Source organism: Salvelinus namaycush, chromosome 4 (genome assembly GCF_016432855.1).
Source record: "Salvelinus namaycush isolate Seneca chromosome 4, SaNama_1.0, whole genome shotgun sequence".
In the NCBI taxonomy this organism is placed as follows: Eukaryota; Metazoa; Chordata; class Actinopteri; order Salmoniformes; family Salmonidae; genus Salvelinus; species Salvelinus namaycush.
In genome coordinates, this window is record NC_052310.1 from 43,195,930 (window position 1) to 43,215,949 (window position 20,020).

The following is a 20,020-nucleotide window of genomic DNA, read 5'->3' on the forward strand; positions in this document are numbered from 1 at the left end:
ACTATCAGGGAGGCATCTGATTGCCCCCAAATTTATTCTGCAGCGTGACAACGACCCCAAACATACAGCGAAAGTCATTAACTTCTTCAGGCTGCAAGCCCGACACCGGGCTTAATATGACAACAGCCACTGCAAGTGCAGGGCGCGAAATTCAAAATCTATTTTTGTAAAATATTTAACTTTCACACATTAACAAGTCCAATACAGCATTTGAAAGATAAACATCTTGTCAATCCAGCCAACATGTCCGATTTTTTAAATGTTTTACAGAGAAAACACCACATATATTTATGTTAGCTCACCACCAAATAAAAAAGAGGACAGACATTTTTCACAGCACAAGTAGGATGAAGTAGCATGCACAAGCCAACCTAACTAACCTAAAACCAACCTAAATAACCTAGAAAAAACTACCTCAGATGACAGTCCTATAACATGTTACACAATAAATCTATGTTTTGTTCAAAAAAAATGCATATTTTAGCTATAAATCAGTTTTACATTACTGCTACCATCATAGCTACAGTAAGAAATCGCACGGGAGTAGCCAGAGAAAATACAGACACCAACGTCAACTACCTTATTACACATCAGAAAACATTTCAGAGAAATATATGGTGGATAGCTAATGAAAGAGAAAGATCTTGTGAATACAGACAATATTTCAGATTCTTTAAATGTTTTACAGCGAAAACACCACATATATTCATGTTAGCTCACCACCAAATACAAAAAGAGAGACAGATATTTTTCACAGCACCGGTAGCATGCAGCTAGCATGCAGCTAGCATGCAAAGCCAACCTAACTAACCTAGAACTAACCTAAATAACCTAGAAAAAACTCCCTCAGATGACAGTCCTATAACATGTTACACAATAAATCTATGTTTTGTTCGAAAAAGTTGAATATTTTAGCTATAAATCAGTTTTACATTACTGCTACCATCTTAGCCACCATCATAGCTACAGTCAGAAATCGCACGGCAGTAGCCAGAGAAAACAGACACCAACGTCAACTACTAATTTCACATCAGAAAAGATTTCAGAAAAATATATGGTGGATAGCTAATGAAAGAGAAAGATCTTGTGAATACAGACAATATTTCCGATTTCTGAAGTGTTTTACAGCGAAAACACAATATATCGTTATATTAGCTTACTACAATAGCTAACACACAGCAGCATTGATTCTAGTCAAACGCTAGCGATAGCACAGTTCGACAGATATATGAAAAAGCATCCCAAATTGGGTCCTTATCTTTGTTGATTTTCCATCAGAATGTTCTCCAAAGGGTCCTTTGTTCAGAACCGTGTTCATTTGGACCTAGAACGAACGATGTCCCTGTTGAATTAGCATGGCACACTGGCCATGCCGTGCTAACCTCTCCGTCTTGACAAAATTCTTGCGTCGCATCACGTCTAAAGTCCAGAATAAATTTCAATAATATAATTAAAGTATATTCAAAAAACATACTTTAGGATGAGATTGTGACATGTATCAAAGAAAATCGAAGCTGGAGGTCATATTCACCTATAACGAGTGTTTTCCAGGAGCGTAGTCCAGTTCCTACTTCGCGCCCAGAAAAAAAAATAAAGTGCGCACTTATCACTCAGAGGTTCTTTTCAGTCCCTGACAGAGATAATCAAGTCATTTTTTCTCTCACTTCCGCATGACAACCAGGGGAAGATGTGTGACGTGTTTGTACAGTCCTAAGTGCCAAGGCCTTTTATAGAGAGTATCTTGAAGAGAGACATAGCTTCTTGGAAATGTCACTTTTTACAGAAAATGGGCTGTAAAAAGAGTTATGTTTCACTTAGAGAAATAATTAAACCTGTTTTAGAAACTAGAAGGTGTTTTATATCCAAAGGTAATAATAATATGCATATTGAACGAGCAAGAATTGAGTACGAGGCCGTTTGAAATGGCCACCTCTTTCCACTGCTGATACTTACTGCTGATTTTTGAGCCATAAGAGGTTAAGAACCATCTTCAGCGTAAAGACGATGAAGGAGTCCTGGAAGTGATGGTATGGCCCCCACAGAGCCCTGATCTCAACATCATTGAGTCTGTCTGGGATTACAGAGAGAGAAGCACATGAGGCTGCCTAAATCCACAGAAGAACTGTGGTTAGTTCTCCAAGATGTTTGGGCCAACCTACCTGCCGAGTTCCTTCAAAAACTGTGTGCAAGTGAAGAATTGATGCTGTTTTGAAGGCAAAGGGTGGTCACACCAAATATTGATTTGATGTAGTTTTTTCTTCTGTTCACTCACTTTGCATTTTGTTAATTGATAAATATAAACTATTATCATGTTTATTTTTGAAAGCATTCTTACTTTACGGCATTTTTTCACACCTGCCTAAAACTTTTGCACAGTACTATATGTTGAAAACGTTTTTGGGAGATGCGATGGATCATTCAATATTCCCTTTTGTTGTTCAGTGAAATCATCCCATGTGAACAGTCAACTCATTTAATTAAAGTTCAATTCTTAACTAAATAGTTGTAAAAATTTATATTGGAAGGATTTCATAATTTGCAATTATGTCGACTTGTGATAAGGTAAACGGTTTGTTTCTGTCTCCGTATGATATGGTGAATATATCCAATGCAAAAAACATCTACATTTAAATGGTATTAATATTAATTCCCATATATTCCTGTTAATTTCCAATGGAAAGTTTCGTCCTATGATTATTACCCAAAATGTGCAACCCTAGGCATACTGTTTGATCAAATCAGGGTTTTAGCTTCCCAAAAAATACGTTTTGAGTGAGGTGACCGCGTGTACGCGTGTGTGTAGGCGGGCGCACGCGTGTGTGTGTAGGTGGACATGGACTCGTTTGGGTGTGTAGGCGGGCGCGTGTGTGTTTGGGTGTTTAGGCGTGCTGCGCGTGCGTGTAGGCGGGCGCGCGCGAGCGTGTGTGTGTGTAGGCGGGCGCTTGGTTGGTTTTAATTTAGCAGTGTCTAGTTCCCTGTGTCTCTCTCCCAGTTGAAGCTCAGTTCCCTGTGTCTCTCTCCCAGTTGAAGCTCAGTTCTCTGTGTCTCTCTCCCAGTTGAAGCTCAGTTCCCTGTGTCTCTCTCCCAGTTGAAGCTCAGTTCCCTGTGTCTCTCTCCCAGTTGAAGCTCAGTTCCCTGTGTCTCTCTCCCAGTTGAAGCTCAGTTCCCTGTGTCTCTCTCCCAGTTGAAGCTCAGTTCTCTGTGTCTCTTTCCCAGTTGAAGCTCAGTTCCCTGTGTCCCTCTCCCAGTTGAAGCTCAGTTCTCTGTGTCTCTCTCCCAGTTGAAGCTCAGTTCTCTGTGTCTCTCTCCCAGTTGAAGCTCAGTTCCCTGTGTCTCTCTCCCAGTTGAAGCTCAGTTCCGTGTGTCTCTCTCCCAGTTGAAGCTCAGTTCCGTGTGTCTCTCTCCCAGTTGAAGCTCAGTTCCCTGTGTCTCTCTCCCAGTTGAAGCTCAGTTCTCTGTCTCTCTCCCAGTTGAAGCTCAGTTCTCTGTGTCTCTTTCCCAGTTGAAGCTCAGTTCTCTGTGTCCCTCTCCCAGTTGAAGCTCAGTTCTCTGTGTCCCTCTCCCAGTTGAAGCTCAGTTCCCTGTGTCTCTCTCCCAGTTGAAGCTCAGTTCCCTGTGTCTCTCTCCCAGTTGAAGCTCAGTTCTCTGCGGTGCTGTTTGAAGCAGCCCCCTGAGCGGAGCAGCACAAAGCAGCTCTCCTGTGTGGTCCCACTCAGCAAGCTGTGTGTGTGTGTGTGTGTGTGTGTGTGTGTGTGTGTGTGTGTGTGTGTGTGTGTGTGTGTGTGTGTGTGTGTGTGTGTGTGTGTGTGTGTGTGTGTGTGTGTGTGTGTGTGTGTGTGTGTGTGTGTGTGTGTGTGTGTTTCTATGTGTGCACACAGTGTTTTTTGTCAGCCACAGTGTTAGCACTGTGTATGAGCACTGTGTGTGTGCCAAGACGAAGGCCTTGCCCCCTGAACCCTGGCAGCCCCCCAGCTCTGTGCGCTAATTAAGGGATGTTTCCTGTGGCCTGTCTGCTCAGCCCTCAGGATAAGCATGTTCCTCCACACACATTCCTGGCCTGTATGTCTGCTCACTGGCTTTTAGCTAGAGGAGAGAGGCTGGCTCCACACACACACACACACCATGCCCAGACAGCCTCACACCATCACTCATCCTTAGCTACATACAACCGATGAACAAAAACACTCTTACAGCGAAAGGCCCCATAGTGAATCAGCCTCTGTTTGTGTGTGAGTGTGTGTGCATCTTTAGTGCATGTGGGTTCCTCTTTTTGTCTTTTTGTGTCTCTGTCCCAGGGTCTGTGCGTGTGGGGTCCTCCAGGACTTTTGTGTGCACGGTGGAATTGATGAGAATGAATTGAGAATGCTGGCAAGAGGCTGGGGAATGAAAAAGGAGAAAGGGAGGCCCTCTAATGACAGATGATGAGGGAGAAACTGAAAAGATAGCCGGGGAAAATTTTTAATTTGTGCCAAATAAATTTTAATTGGGAAGAAGAAGCCGTCTTGTTTAGGGAGGTGGGTGGGTGGGCCTTTAACAAAGCCAAGGAGAAGAAATTGGAGAGAAAAGGCAAGAGACACAAACACATTTAATACACTAGGGCTGTCCCCGACAAAAAAAAAATATTGGTCGACAGAGTCGTCTGCTCAATCGATTGGTCGACATTTTTAAACGTGTATTTTACCATATATTGACACATCCTGTGTGTTTTTAATCAAATCAACTATATTCACTGAGCTAGTCTGATGCTTTAAGCACACTGTTTGTTTGAAAAATTAAGACACACAAGTAACTAGAGGGAGTCCGACCAGCAATTGATTTGATTGTGCCAGGCTCAGACTAGCTGCGCTGTGTAAAAACATTTTAAAATAACAGACAGCGAGTGACTTATCGCGCTGTCTGTGTTTCTGAAGCTGCAACATAATTACAGCCATTTCTGACCGAAAACTTATGTTACCGAAATCCCTCATTTGTTTAGGAATAACATTCCCTATTCCCTCAACCCTTGCTCTCTTTACGTGACACATGTATGTATCGCATGCACATGGCCAAAGACTTATTCGCACCGTACTAGTATTACTAGAGAACGTTGGTCATGTATTTATTACTCCAGAATGTACCTTATTCCAGGAGCCTATTCGGACGGGATTTGTTTTTTCCAAACTGCCTCCTGTAATTCTTGAAAAAAATTTTTTTTTTTAATGATTTGACAGTTATGACGGAAGCCTGGAGGTTTGAAGATAGTATTTCAGGTGATAGGGCCCCACAGAACTCGAGCTTGGTTCTCAAGTTTCTAAACCATACCAAACCATCTCTCCTATAGTGTCGCCATAGTATTTGAATTGATGAAGTGTGATCATAGTCATATTTTAGCGATCTTAATGCCCCCGCCTTCAGATGTGAGCTAAACAGTGCAATTGCACTTGAGATGCATTTTAAGGCTATGGATGAGTAAGTTAACTTATCATTTCCAAACGTTTTGGTCAGTTGTATGCTGCTGCTTTGCGATCTATTAACAGCAAGGGTTGCATTAAATAAGCTCAAGATTTTTTACAGATGCATTTGGCAATATTCAATTCATACACACAAAACATATAAACAAAGGCATTCACGTTGAAAGTTGATAGGCTCCATTTAGGCCATTCATAGATATATAGCTTATGTGCAACACTTAGTTAAATTTATCGAACCAGTTATTGTTTTCTTGTGCAAAAACCGCGAGCAACACCTGTACAACTCAGACATTTCTCTCAAAACACAGGGATGTCGATTCGCACGGGACTAGTATTTTCAGAGGATCTTGGCGTTTTCCAAAAAACAGTAGGTTATTCTGTCTGGAATTATTACTCTCCTGCCATGTAAACATTACTGACATGGCAGATTCAGACATGATTAAAATTACAGATGTGGTGTTTTGTGCTCATGCACATAATGACATTACCCGACCTCCCCCAGTAAAACTAGTCCCGTCCGAATAGGGCACAATAGGGCCTGACCTATAGCATATCATAATCACATCAATAAATTGGTTCTAACAAACTCTGAACACCGCAACACATGTGACAGCAAAATGGATGCAGAATTCCTTTGTGAATGCAATTTTCCTAAATGGAACGGTTTATTTATTGTTTCAGCTAATTATACAAGGCTCGCTTAATCTTATTTTAAAACTAAAATGCTTGATTGCATTTCAAATCATGAATGACTCGTATGTGTGAATGATTGATTGATATAGTAGCCTATATGAGTCTAGGTATTTAGGCCTAAGTAAGTTACTGTATTAAGACTAAACAGGATGTGCTCTTTGGCCTACTAATGGTAATGACATTACTTATTATTATAATAATAATAGTTATAATAACAATAAGGAGTAAAACATAAATTGGAACAGTTTAAACACAAAATTAATTTTGAATAATACCAGAGAGCCTGTTCTCATGAAAAAAAGTGTAAAGCCTTTATTACAGCATAGCAAAGATAAAAAAAAAACAGCTGAATTTGTGAAATCGTTTACTTGACATGTTGCGTGAGGCTTGGTACTCACGGAATCAGTAGGCTATTAAATAAACACTTAACAGGCTACAGAAGCAGGATCTGTCTTATTTCTGTAGATATATTGATGTTTTATAAAGCCAGGCACATTTAACACTTAGGCTATTGATTATAGACCTAGTTAAGTTTGGGTTTCCTCTCTCGTCACTTTTCTTAGACATCAAGGCAAGGGCAACGCCGCCGCGGTGTTGTTCTCAAAACCAATATGATGTTTAACTTTGCTATTATGCACATGGAAACATGGTCTATGAAAAAGCGACAATTCAACAGTGCACTGATGTTTCAGAACCATGGATAGCAACCGCATTTCCAATGCGGGAGAAAGCACATTTGTTATAAAATTATTTGTATTTGTGTTTTGCCATTGTTCTTATGTAATATAACCATACAATTTTAGTAGCACATGTCTTAGACTATGCCAACCCCACAGCCTCCAATGGATCAGTCCACTCAGTGCAAATCAGACAGGTGTCTTGTACACCACACATTTTTTTGGGGGGGGTCATGTTTTTTTAATTTAAAATTTATTTAAAATGTATTTTTGCTACTGCTCGGCTAAAGAAAACTGTCGACCAACAGCCTATCGACCAAACAATCGACCAGTCGACTAAATGGGGTCAGCCCTATACTAAACACACAAACACACACCAACCAGGTATATAGAGCAGCCCATTATTGCGACCGGTATAAGGAGGCGAGGGGGCTGTGAGTCGTGAAGTGTGATTCAGCAGGGGATGGTAGCACTTCTCACCTCAAACACCTACAGGTGCGAGTCATAGGAGGAGAGTGGGTGTACTGTACTGTACACTTGCCTGTAGGGCTGCACGATTAATCGAAATTGCGTATTGACATGCACAATATCCATATTGCAAGAGGCAGTGATATTTTTTGAAACACCACTTAGTCTACTGAATTGCCCGTTTTTTCACTTTAGATTTGTATTGCTCGAGTTGACGGAGTTCTTTTTATTTTAGCCACTTACCAATCACACACATCAAGCCCCCCCCCCCCCCCCCGTCACGCAAGCAGGCAGTTCCTCATGCTTGAGATTCACTCTGCATGCATTGACCAAACAGCCACATGCAGTCAACAGATTTTTCCAAACAAGAACGACGCTGCTTTCCACTTTGCATCTTAATATAAATCCACATGTTTTCTGTTATACTATTTGTTTGTTGAACTTTCTCTCTGCGAAACGCTAGATAGTTGGTCTTAGCAAGCTGCGAATGTGCCCATAAAATATGTGTTGGCCCCTAACGCTAATCGCTAGCTAAATCTTGCTAGCAAACTTTTGCTCTAATACAGGCCGGTGCCAGTGATGTAGTATATCAGCATTGTTAGTGCAAGTGAAGAATATTCTAACATCTTTGTCTGAATGTACCTATTTACTTAAATCTAAGGACCCCTGGGAAACACTGACCAACACTTTGGTTCCTACTGTGTCACAACCATCTCCTCTCTTACTTTTTCATTCATTGTCATGTCAAACAAAACGGTATTCCAAGTGCCCACTGTATTCCAACTACAAAATTAGAATGATCATTCTCTTTCTATGATATTTGATCTATAATCACAAGTAAAATATTTGTAACATTTTTTGTTGTTGACATTTTGCCAATATCGTGCAGTAGTGGTGCACGCAGCTCAGTTGTTTGTTCACCCGCCTGCACCCGACTCTAACCCAAAAATATAGGACATGAGCTGTAGGCTACATTTTTTTTTTTACAGATGCAGGTTTTTTTGGGGCCTATTTTAGATATGTTTCTGCTTATAATTTCTAATAGTTTGGTCGGCTATTTTGAGAGTTTGTGACTATAAGGATCTAAATCTATAATTGACATGGCCTTGTTCTATATAGTACTCTCAATACCCCAATTCATGTTGGTAAGTTCAAAAGAATACAAGATAAATATTGCTGGCACTATTCAAACGAGGTCGACCGATTATGATTTTTCAATGCCGATGCCGATTATTGGAGGACCAAAAAAAGCCGATACCGATTAAACGGCCGATTTAAAAAAATATATATATATATTTGTAATAATGACAATTACAACAATACTGAATGAACAATGAACACTTATTTTTACTTAATATGATACATCAATAAAATCTATTTAGTCTCAAATATATAATGAAACATGTTCAATTTGGTTTCAATAATGCAAAAACAAAGTGTTGGAGAAGAAAGTAAAAGTGCAATATGTGGCATGTATGTGGCAACGTTTAACCTCTCTTGGGTAGGGGGCAGTATTTTCACGTCCGGATGAAAAGCGTGCCCAAAGTAAACTGCCTGTTACTCAGGCCCAGAAGCTAGGATATGCATATAATAGGTAGATTTGGATAGAAAAAACTCTAAAGTTTCTAAAACTGTTAAAATTATGTCTGTGGGTATAACAGAACTGATATAGCAGGCGAAACCCCGAGGTCAAACCATCCCAAAAAATTATATTTCAGCCTACCCACTGTTTTCAATGGCTGTCACTTTTATTATAAGGCGAAATCCTCGCAGATTGCAGTTCCTAGGGCTTCCACTAGATGTCAACAGTCTATAGAAAGAGTTTCATGCTGGTTTTTGGAAAAATGAGCCAGAAATTGTAGTTTTTGTAGGTGGCTCCCACCTTTTGGCTGTAGTGTTTCCAAGCGCGTGGAAGAGAGCGCGTTCTTTTGGTATTTTTCTCCGGTAAAGACAATAACGATTCTCTGTCTTAAATTTGATCGTTTATTTACGTATTAGGGTACCTAAGGTTGAATTATAAACGTTGTTTGACTTGTTTGGAAAAGTTTATTAGTAACTAGTTATTAGTTTGGGATTCATTTTGTATGCATTTTGATGGAGGGAAACTGGGTGGATTATTGACTGAAGCACGCCAGCTAAACTGAGTTTTTATGGATATAAAGGACATTATCGAACAAAAGGACCATTTGTGATGTAACTGGGACCTTTTGGAGTGCCAACAGAAGAAGATCATCAAAGGTAAGGCATTTATTATGTCGCTATTTCTGACTTTCGTGTCGCACCTACCTGGTTGAAATATGTTTTTCATGCTTATGTATGCGGGGCGCTGTCCTCAGATAATTGCATGGTGTACTTGCGCCGTAAAGCCTTTTTGAAATCTAACACAGTGGCTAGATTAACAAGAAGTTAAGCTTTATTTTGATGTATTACACTTGTGATTTTATGAAAGTTAAATATTTCTAATTCTGTAGTTTGAATTTCGCGCTCTGCATTTTCACCTGATGTTGGCCAGGTGGGACGCTACCGTCCCACCTGCCCATAAGAAGTTAAGTTCCTTGCTCAGAACATGAGAACATATGAAAGCTGGTGGTTCCATTTAACATGAGTCTTCAATATTCCCAGGTAAGAAGTTTTAGGTTGTAGTTATTATAGGACTATTTCTCTCTATACCATTTGTATTTCATATACCTTTGACTATTGGATGTTCTAATAGGTACTTTAGTATTGCCAGCCTAATCTCATGAGTTGATAGGCTTGAAGTCATAAACAGCGCAATGCTTGAAGCATTGCGAAGAGCTGCTGGCAAACGCAGGAACGTGCTGTTTGAATGAATGCTTACGAGCCTGCTGCTGGCTACCACCGCTCAGTCAAACTGTGCTATCAAATCAGACTTCATTATAATAACACACAGAAAAACGAGCGTTAGGTCATTAATATGGTCAAATCCGGAAACTATAATTTCAAAAAAAAAAGTTTATTCTTTCAGTGAAATACGGAACCGTTCCGTATTTTATCTAACGGGTGGCATCCATAAGTCTAAATATTGCTGTTACATTGCACAACCTTAAATGTTATGTCATAATTATGTAAAATTCTGGCAAATTAGTTCGCAACGAGCCAGGCGGCCCAAACTGTTGCATATACCCTGACTCTGCGTGCAATGAACGCAAGAGAAGTGACACAATTTGCCTAGTTAATAATGCCTGCTAACATGAATTTCTTTTAACTAAATATGCAGGTTTAAATAAATATACTTCCGTGTATTGATTTTAAGAAAGGCATTGATGTTTATGGTTAGGTACATTAGTGCAACGATTGTGCTTTTTTCGCAAATGCGCTTTTGTTAAATCATCTCCCGTTTGGCGAAGTTGGCTGTCTTTGTTAGGAAGAAATGGTCTTCACACAGTTTGCAAGGAGCCAGGCTTCCCAAACCACTGCATATACCCTGACTCTGTTGCACAAAATGCAAGAGAAGTAACACATTTTTCCTAGTTAAAATAAATTCATGTTAGCAGGCAATATTAACTAAATATGCAGGTTTAGAAAAATATATTTGTGTATTGATTTTAAGAAAGGCGTTGATGTTTATGGTTAGGTACACATTGGTGCAATGACAGTGCTTTTTTCACGAATGCGCTTGTTAAATCACCCGTTTGGCGAAGTAGGCTGTGATTCAATGATAAATTAACAGGCACCGCTTCGATTATATGCAACGCATGACAAGCTAGATGAACTAGTAATATCATCAACCATGTGTAGTTAACTAGTGATTATGTTAAGATTGATTGTTTTTTATAAGATAAGTTTAATGCTAGCTAGCACCTTACCTTGGCTCCTTGCTGCACTCGCATAACAGGTAGTCAGCCTGCCACGCAGTCTCCTCGTGGAGTGCAATGTAATCGGCCATAATCGTTGTCCAAAAATGACGATTACCGATTGTTATGGAAACTTGAAATCGGGCCTAATTATTCGGCCATTCCAATTAATCAGTCGACCTCTAATTCAAACCAATGAGGGTTCGGAACTCTAAAGCCAATTATCTCAGATTCATCTTTTTACAGATAGAACCTTTATAGTCCCAAGCTCTCGATTTGTTAGTCAACTGTCTATAATTAGATTCATGCAGCTTCTCTTCTGTCATTATATGCTGCCCTAGAATTTGAAATAAACCTGTGCTCACCAGAATGTCATAAATCGATAGGATGAATGCTTCAATCTAGTGTCATCTCTGCTTCTTTCGCGGATCAAAGACGTTTAGGCACCGGGGAGAAAATGCAATTACAAAATAAATGAAGGAAATATTTTCTGCGCAAAATTTCCGCATGACATCAGTTTGACCGGTTGTAAGGAAATAGAAAGCTGTGAAAATGACCCAAAATTGTTTCTGATAATATTTCCATTCGGCTTGGATGCATATTCTTTGTGGTTGAAATATTGTCAGCTTTTATGATGCTGATAAAGATAGCACCTCTACAGACGTCCCTAACTGCATATTCACATTCTCTCAAGATGGTGAAAGAAAGAATAATCATATTTCTCCACTCCTGTTCCCAAATCAAAATGTACATTTGGTGTGTCATTTCACTGCAAGAAATTCTTAATTTTGCATGAGTTAAAATGAAGGCTATGTGAGAGGTTATATACCTACATGGACGTGGGGAAATGTTTAGGAGTGGGGGTGCTGAATTATTATTTTGTTAAAATTCTTCTTTTAGTTTTATAAGGGGGTGCTGCAGCACCCTCAGCAACCCTACTTCCTGCCGCTATGTATAACAACATACCTGGTTGGGGTTGTTTGCCCTGAAGGCATGGCATGCCATCTCCGACTCCGGGTTGTCGGGCTGGATCCAGATAAGGTAGTCGAAACATGTGAGGTCATTACTGTTGTGGATAAAACGTGAGATGAACTGTGCTTTATGCTCGAAGATGAAGATGGACGAGTTGGCGACATTGTTGGCAGGGACACATCGGATGAATGGCGGCATGAGCACCAGCTGAACTTCCCTGGCCTGGAAGGCACGTCTCGCGTCCCGACTCGTTCTTCTCACTTTTCCTCTGGATCTCCGCCACCAACCACGGCAGAAAAAAAAAAATGCCTGCACTGGAAATGTTTATATCGGTCCGCTAATACAGGACTTGTAAAGGCCCAGTGCCCTATTTTTGGGACGAAATGTAAACTAAATGTATTTGAGTGTTTACCAGCATTTGTAATTCAAGTCTAATAATCTGTACAAAACAGATGTACAAAACAGTTAATCTGATAAATACTTGAGGAATATAAAAATACTTGCTTGATATGTTTTCCAGTTTCTTGAAATACTTTGCAAATGCTACTTATGTCTATGTGAAAACGGAAATGGTCTGTTCATTCCTTCCATTTTAGTAGACGCTCTTATCCAGAGCAACTTACAGTAGTGAGTGCAAACATTTTCATACTTCTTCGTACTTCCCCTGTGGGAATCAAACCTACAACCCTAGCATTGCAAGCGCCGTGCTCTACAAACTGAGCAACATCACAAATCACTTGATGTCTCAATGTACCAGTGGTGTAAAGTACTTAAGTAAAACATACTTGAAAGTATTACTTAAGTAGTTTTTTTGGTTATCTTTACTATTTATGTTTTTGACTACTTTTACTTCACTACATTCCTCAAGAAAATGATGTACCTTTTACTCCATACTTTTTCCTTGACACCCAAAAGTACTCGTTTACATTTTTTATGGAATTTGAAAGGATTTGTACTTGTACTTTTGATACTTAAGTATATTTTCACTATTACATTTGTATTTGTATTTATTATTGATCCCCATTAGGATCCCCCCAGGGCAGCAGCTACTCTTCCTGGGGTCCGGCAAAATTAAGGCAGTTATATAATTTTAAAAGCATTACAGTACATTCATTAACCGATTTCACAGCCCTCAGGCCCTTACTCCACTACCACATATCTACAGCACAAAATCCATGTGTACGTGTGTTTATGGTGCGTATGTTATCGTGTGTGTTGTATGCATGTGTCTGTGCCTATGTTTGTGTTGCTTCACAGTCCCCACTGTTCCATAAGGTGTATTTTTATCAGTTTTTTCAATCTGATTCTACTGCTTGTATCAGTTACCTGATGTGAAATAGAGTTCCAGGTAGTCATGGCTCTATGTAGTACTGTGCGGCTCCCATAGTCTGTTCTGGACTTGGAGACTGTGAAGAGACTGGTGGCATGTCTTGTGGGGTATGCATGGGTGTCCGAGCTGTGTGCTGGTCTTTTGATACTTAAGTATCAAAATAAAAAAACAAATACTTTTAGACTTCTACTTGAGTAGAATTTTACTGGGTGACTTTTACTGGAACAATTTTCTATTAAGCTATCTTTACTTTTACTCAAGTATTACAATTGGGTACTTCTTTCACCATTGCAATGTACTCAATAACTTTATTGGTCATTGTTTTCCTTCATGTTGATGGAAAGTCTACAGGTACAAACCTAGATGACCAGCCTTTGTACAATACAGTGCTGTACATTTACATTAAGTGGTTTGTAAGGATGGTAAATTAATACTGGACAAAAAGTGGTTGTTTTCCAAGAACAATATTTAATTTCATATGGATGTTTTGTGTCTTTGCCCATAACTTATGACCTTTTTATGTAAATGTTTGAGGACAGGGTTTTTGATCTTTCTGGATTCCATTATAATGACAATCACAGAGAAAGGGACAGGGCAACAACTCTTACAATTGCAACTATTGAATCCTGCAAGAGACTGTTCTTAATTATATAACTACCTTTTTTGCAAAGCGGAGATGCTGAGAAAAATGTTTTGCCCGTGCTAGAGACGTCTATATCGGTCCGTTAATACTAGTAAAGGCCCAATGCACATATATATATATTTTTTGTTGTTTGTTTTGTTTTTATTCCCATTTTTCAGGGTGTGCTGCAGCACCCCTACTTCCTGTGACCATGGTCGGTGTCCAGATTTCAGTTTCCATTTAACCCATCTGAACCGTAGGCTACAGTTCCCTTGACGTAACATAGGCCTATTTGAAGTTCCCGTCTTGTGACTGTCGAATTTGTATAGCTCCTCACAATCATCACATATGACATAGCTAGCACTGCTATCATCCTTTTTTACCACTTCACCAAATCTTTCCCAAACATTATTTTCCTGGTCCCCCCTTCTCTTTATTTTCAACTCTCCATTTCACAGCTTTTCTCTTATTGAATTGTCCCTTTTGCCTCAGTGGATCGACATGAACTATTTCTGCCCGTTCCCAAAAGCATTTGACGATTGGCGTGTAGGCTATTTGGTGCGCATACAGTCAGGCCTTACAGCTTATAATGCCAGATAGCCTAAATATCATGAATAATAGTAGAGAGAAATATCTATTTCAGCTTTTATTTCTTTCATCACATTCCCAGTGGGTCAGAAGTTTACATACACTCAATTAGTAGTTGGTAGCATTGCCTTTAAATTGTTTAACTTGGGTCAAACGTTTCGGGTAGCCTTCCACAGGCTTCCCACAATACGTGGGGTAAAATTGCCTGCTCGCACACGCTTTTTCAGTTCTGCCCACACATTTTCTATAGGATTGAGGTCAGGGCTTTGTGATGGCCACTCCAATACCTTGACTTTGCTGTCCTTAAGCTATTTTGCCACAACTTTGGAAGTATGCTTGGGGTCATTGTCCATTTGGAAGACCCATTTGCGACCAAGCTTTAACTTCCAGACTGATGTCTTGAGATGTTGCTTCAATATATCCACATAATTTTCCTACCTCATGATGCCATCTATTTTGTGAAGTGCACCAGTCCCTCCTGCAGCAAAGCACCCCCACAACATGATGCTGCCACCCCCATGCTTCACGGTTGGGATGGTGTTCTTCAGCTGCAAGCATCCCCCATTTTCCTCCTAACATAACGAGGGTCATTATGGCCAAACAGTTCTATTTTTGTTTCATCAGACCAGAGGACATTTCTCCAAAAAGTATCATCTTTGTCCCCATGTGCAGTTGCAAACCTAAATGTATGTAAACTTCCGACTTCAACTGTAGCTTAGTTCCACAATAATTATACATTTCTGGATTTTTTGATTCATTTTCTATTTATTCAACCTGCCCGCCAGCCACCTGCCCTTCATCCACACAATTTTTCATGACCCCGTATATAATCGTGGGGACTGCGAGTTATGAGTCAATCTGTGCATCACTATCGTTCAGCACTACTTGACTGGACAGAGAGGGTGTAGATGGTCTATTTTCTTTGTGCACCTCTGACAGCACTGGGCTTTAGGAAGCAGTGGGCGACTGCCGGCCAATTAAAAATCTCCCAACCACCTCTCTGAGCAGTGACAGGAGCAAGAGGTGATCAATCTGTAAGGTTTTCGAGGACTATCTCAGCCCACAAGAGCCCCCCTAGATACTGTCCTCTACAGTAGCGCCTTCTTGCCTTACTACTCTCCTTTTTCTCGCTTTCTGTCTTTCAGAAGCATTCAAACTAGAGTTGGGTGGTATCCAGATTTTCACATTGTCATACCGTCCTTCTCTCATTCCAGGATTTACGCTATTACCGGCTTCATACACACGTGGGGCGCCCAAAAAAACGCAAGAAAAAAACATTGGGCTTCTATTGCCAGAAGTAATAGCGAATTTCCGTTTAGGCTGGTAGCTAAATATACTGACAAGCATATTTATCAATCTATACACAATACCCAATAATGACAAAGCAGAAAACATGTTTTTTGACTTTTTAGCAAATGTACAGTGAGGGAAAAAAGTATTTGTTCTGGATTTTGTTGTTGTTATTCTGTCTCTCACTGTTCAAATAAACCTACTATTAAAATGATAGACTGATCATTTCTTTGTCAGTGGGCAAACGTACAAAATCAGCAGGGGATCAAATACTTTTTTCCCTCACTGTATATATTTTTTAGAACAGAAATACCTTATTTACATAAGTATTCAGACCCTTTGCTATGAGACTCGAAATTGAGCTCAGGTGCATCCTGTTTCTGTTGATAATCCTTGAGATGTTTCTACAACTTGAATGGAGTCCACCTGTGGTAAATTCAATTGATCGGACATCATTTGAAAAGGCACACACCTGTCTTCATAAGGTCCCACAGTTGACAGTACAAAAACCAAGCCATAAGGTTGAAAGAATTGTCCGTAGAGGTCCGAGACAGGATTGTGTTGAGGCACAGATCTGGGGAAGGGTACGGAACAGTTTCTGCAACATTGAAGGTCCGCAAGAGCACAGTGGCTTCCATCATTCTTAAATGGAAGAAGTTTGGAACCACGAAGACTTCCTAGAGCTGGCCGCCCGGCCAAACTGAGCAATCGGGGGAGAAGGGCCTTGGTCAGGGAGGTGGCCAAGAACCCAATGGTCAATATAACAGAGCTCCAGAGTTCCTATGTGGAGATGGGAGAACCTTCCCGAAGGACAACCATCTCTGCAGCATTCCACCAATCGAGCCTTTATTGTAGAGTGGCCAGACGGAAGCCACTCCTCAGTAAAATGCACATGACATGTGCTTCTACACCTGCATTGCTTGCTGTTTGGGGTTTTATGCTGGGTTTCTGTACAGCACTTTGAGATATCAGCTGATGTACGAAGGGCTATATAAATACATTTGATTTGATTTGATGACATTACGCTTGGAGACTCTCAGACCGTGAGAAACAATATTCTCTGGTCTAATGAAACCAACATTCAACTCTCTGGCCTGAATGCCAAGCGTCACGTCTGGAGGAAACCTGGCACCATCCCTGGCACCATGCTGGCAGCATCATGCTGTGGGGATGTTTTTCAGCGCCAGGGACTGGGAGACTAGTCAGGATCGAGGCAAAGAGGAACCGCGCAAAGTACAGAGAGATCCTTGATGAAAACCTGCTCCAGAGCGCTCAGGACCTCCGACTGGAGTGAAGGTTCACCTTCCAACAGGACAACGACCCTAAGCACACAGCCAAGACAATGGCAGGAGTGGCTTCGGGACAAGTCTCTGAATGTCCTTGAGTGGCCCAGCCAGAGCCCGGACTTGAACCCGATCGAACATCTCTGGATGCTCCCCATCCAACCTGACAGAGCTTGAGAGGATCTGCAGAGAAGAATGGGAGAAAGTCCCCAGATGCAGGTGTGCCAAGCCTGTAGCGTCATACCCAAGTATACTCAAAGCTATAATCGCTGCAAAAGGTGCTTCAACAAAGTACTGAGTAAAAGGTCTGAATTCTTCTGTAAAAAATGTTTTTGCTTTGTCGTTATGAGTTATTGTGTGTAGATTGATGAGTTTTTCTTTTTTTTTTAAATCAATTTTAGAATAAGGCTGTGACCTAACAAAATGTGGAATAATGTAAGGGGTCTGAATACTTTCTGAATGCACTGTAGGTAGAAGTTACCAAATGTTATGTTTGGTGAGTTTGGACATTTACAAGCGATAGTGAACGAGAGACATTGTGCAAAGTTTTGACTCATGCTTGTCTGAAGGAAGAACTGTACTGGCTCTGGAGCAGCATGTGTACATGCTGTGTCTGTGTGGAGTCTGGAGTCGCTAGGGCAAAGCTAACACTAAATGATGCCCCTTATCAATTCAGCCACTTACTTGCATAACAACCAAGTTAAACTTAGGGATCACGTTAATGCAGAATTGTGCTTTTTTCACACAAAAAATAAATATATAAAACGATATAAGAAATATCTTGCTGCATTTTGTAAATGCAGATCTAAAATGATTCCTATTGTAATTTCTGCTTGGCATCAGGCTAATTTTGTGCTTCAGTTGCACTTCTCTACTCTGAGAATTCATGAATGGGCATTCTATCAGTAGACAGCGCTCTGGCTGATGTGTAGCTAGTTTTCTCCGGTACTTTTCTCATTGTAGCCTACTTTTGCCATTAAAATGCAAGATTAACTTTAAAGTAAACATTAAGAAATATAGTTGGCCTCATTAGTTCTACGGTAAACATTAGAAATATAAAGGCCATGCATCTTTTTTGGAAAAAATACCTTGTTTTTTCATTGTAAGCTAATTTACTTGTGTGGCTGCCAGCCAAATTCCGTTGCACTTCTGTTGTCACCTGATGAAAATTAAGCAATTTTTTGCCGAATGTGCGGCACTAATGTACACTGAGTGTACAAAACATTAACACCTTCCTAATATTGAGTTGCACCCCCCTTTTTGCCCTCAGGACAGCCTTAATTTGTCAGGGCATGGACTCTACATGGGTAAGAAAGCGTTCCACAGGGATGCTGGCACATGTTGGATGGTGGACCATTCTTGATACACAGGAAACTGTTGAGTGTGGAAAACCCCAGGAGCTTGTAGTTCTTGACACAAACCGGTGCGATTGGCATCAACTACTACTACTAATACTATTATAATTTATTGAAAACTTAAAAGTAATTTTTTTAACGGTATTGATGGTATTAAAAATCCATCCGTTGGCTACTTGCAACTACCCTGGTATACGGCATACCGCCCAAGCCTAATTCAGACAGTTTTTGTGTCCGTCAACAACAGACGCAAAAACTGCGGCTCTCCGACTACCATTTTGTATGTGTGTCTTTCGGTAGTTAGGAGATTGCATAAGACATTATTAATGTGTTTTTTCAATCTCTGTCTATACGAGCCTGTACTTTGTCCCTGAGTCTGTAGATACCCAGTCGTTCGCCTCCACCTGAGGAATTTGGCCTTGTTTTTTTTGTGTGGCTTTGGTTTAAATTGCCAATTTATTTAGCAGTCTGTCATTACTGCACAAATAACAATCAGTTGAATTCTCTGTGTGATTAATCTCTGCAGATAAGCCATTTCTCAGGGTTGTCTGTTATAGTTTGGATTTAATAATAGCAATAATAGCAGCACTAGCAGTACAGGCCTACGCACACAAATCAGCAGTGTATTGTAATCCGGTATAGCGGTAGCTAGCAAGCTATAGAAGGCCGATGTTCCATGGTGCTCAGGATATGCCTATATGTCTGTCTTTTTGTATATCCAGCGCCCATGAGCTGTCATGAACTGGTACACTCCCACAGGCAGCCGTGGACCCCTAGACACTGATCTAAGGTCATCTTTGCCTTTTGTGTGTGTGGGGGGTAAACTGATCATAGGTCTGTGTGCCTAAGGGGAATGTCTACCCGGAGTCTGTGTTATGGAGTTCTCAGTTCTGTAATATGCTGTCTCACTTGTACTCTCCGGCCGTTTACTAGATCAGGAGTCAATCTCCAAGCCTCCATCCCCAAGGCCTGTTCCATGTGTTTTAAAAGCAGGATAAAACATTGAGGCAGACAGAGTGAATGGAATCAGCCGAAGAGAAGTGGTCAGAGGGGAGGATACAGTAGTAAGTGAACAGAGAGGGATTGCGTGGGAAGCAGCCTGAGATGTTCGGCCAATTGAGAGAGCAGAGCAGCGACAGTCCCAACCGTCACAGAGCTATGCTGGCTGCTGTTAAGCCTGTAGCCATTGATTAAGACTGCTAATCAGATTAATGAGATAAAGGAGTTGAGGAGGGCAGGCTGAATCTGATGCTGAGGGAGAGGTGAGGATGTCGTGTCTCTACTTTGGCCCCCAGGAGGGGGCTGGAGCTGTTGTGACAGAAGGGGTGTATGTGTGTAATTGGTGTGACTCATCGGTGCATGACTAGTGTGAGAACCCAGGGTGAGATTTGAGACACTCTGCCATGGCCTGAGAGCAACATCTCCCATACCAAAACATACCACAGTATATACAGCACAGTATGCACGGAGTATACCA

The 20,020-nt window shown here is 40.7% G+C and overlaps 1 protein-coding gene and 1 long non-coding RNA gene across 6 annotated transcripts in view; one reads left to right on the top strand and one right to left on the bottom strand.

Annotated features, from left to right (window-relative positions):
- LOC120046552 (bifunctional heparan sulfate N-deacetylase/N-sulfotransferase 2-like) overlaps positions 1–20,020 on the top strand; it is a 213,384-nt gene that overhangs the window by 150,031 nt on the left and 43,333 nt on the right. The gene's annotated exons all lie outside the window — the stretch shown is intronic.
- Positions 1,211–3,060, bottom strand: LOC120046555. Its single transcript, XR_005476820.1, has 3 exons — positions 1,954–3,060; positions 1,532–1,570; positions 1,211–1,419 (listed from the first exon to the last, which is right to left on the bottom strand). It is a non-coding gene; the product is annotated as an uncharacterized LOC120046555 (long non-coding RNA).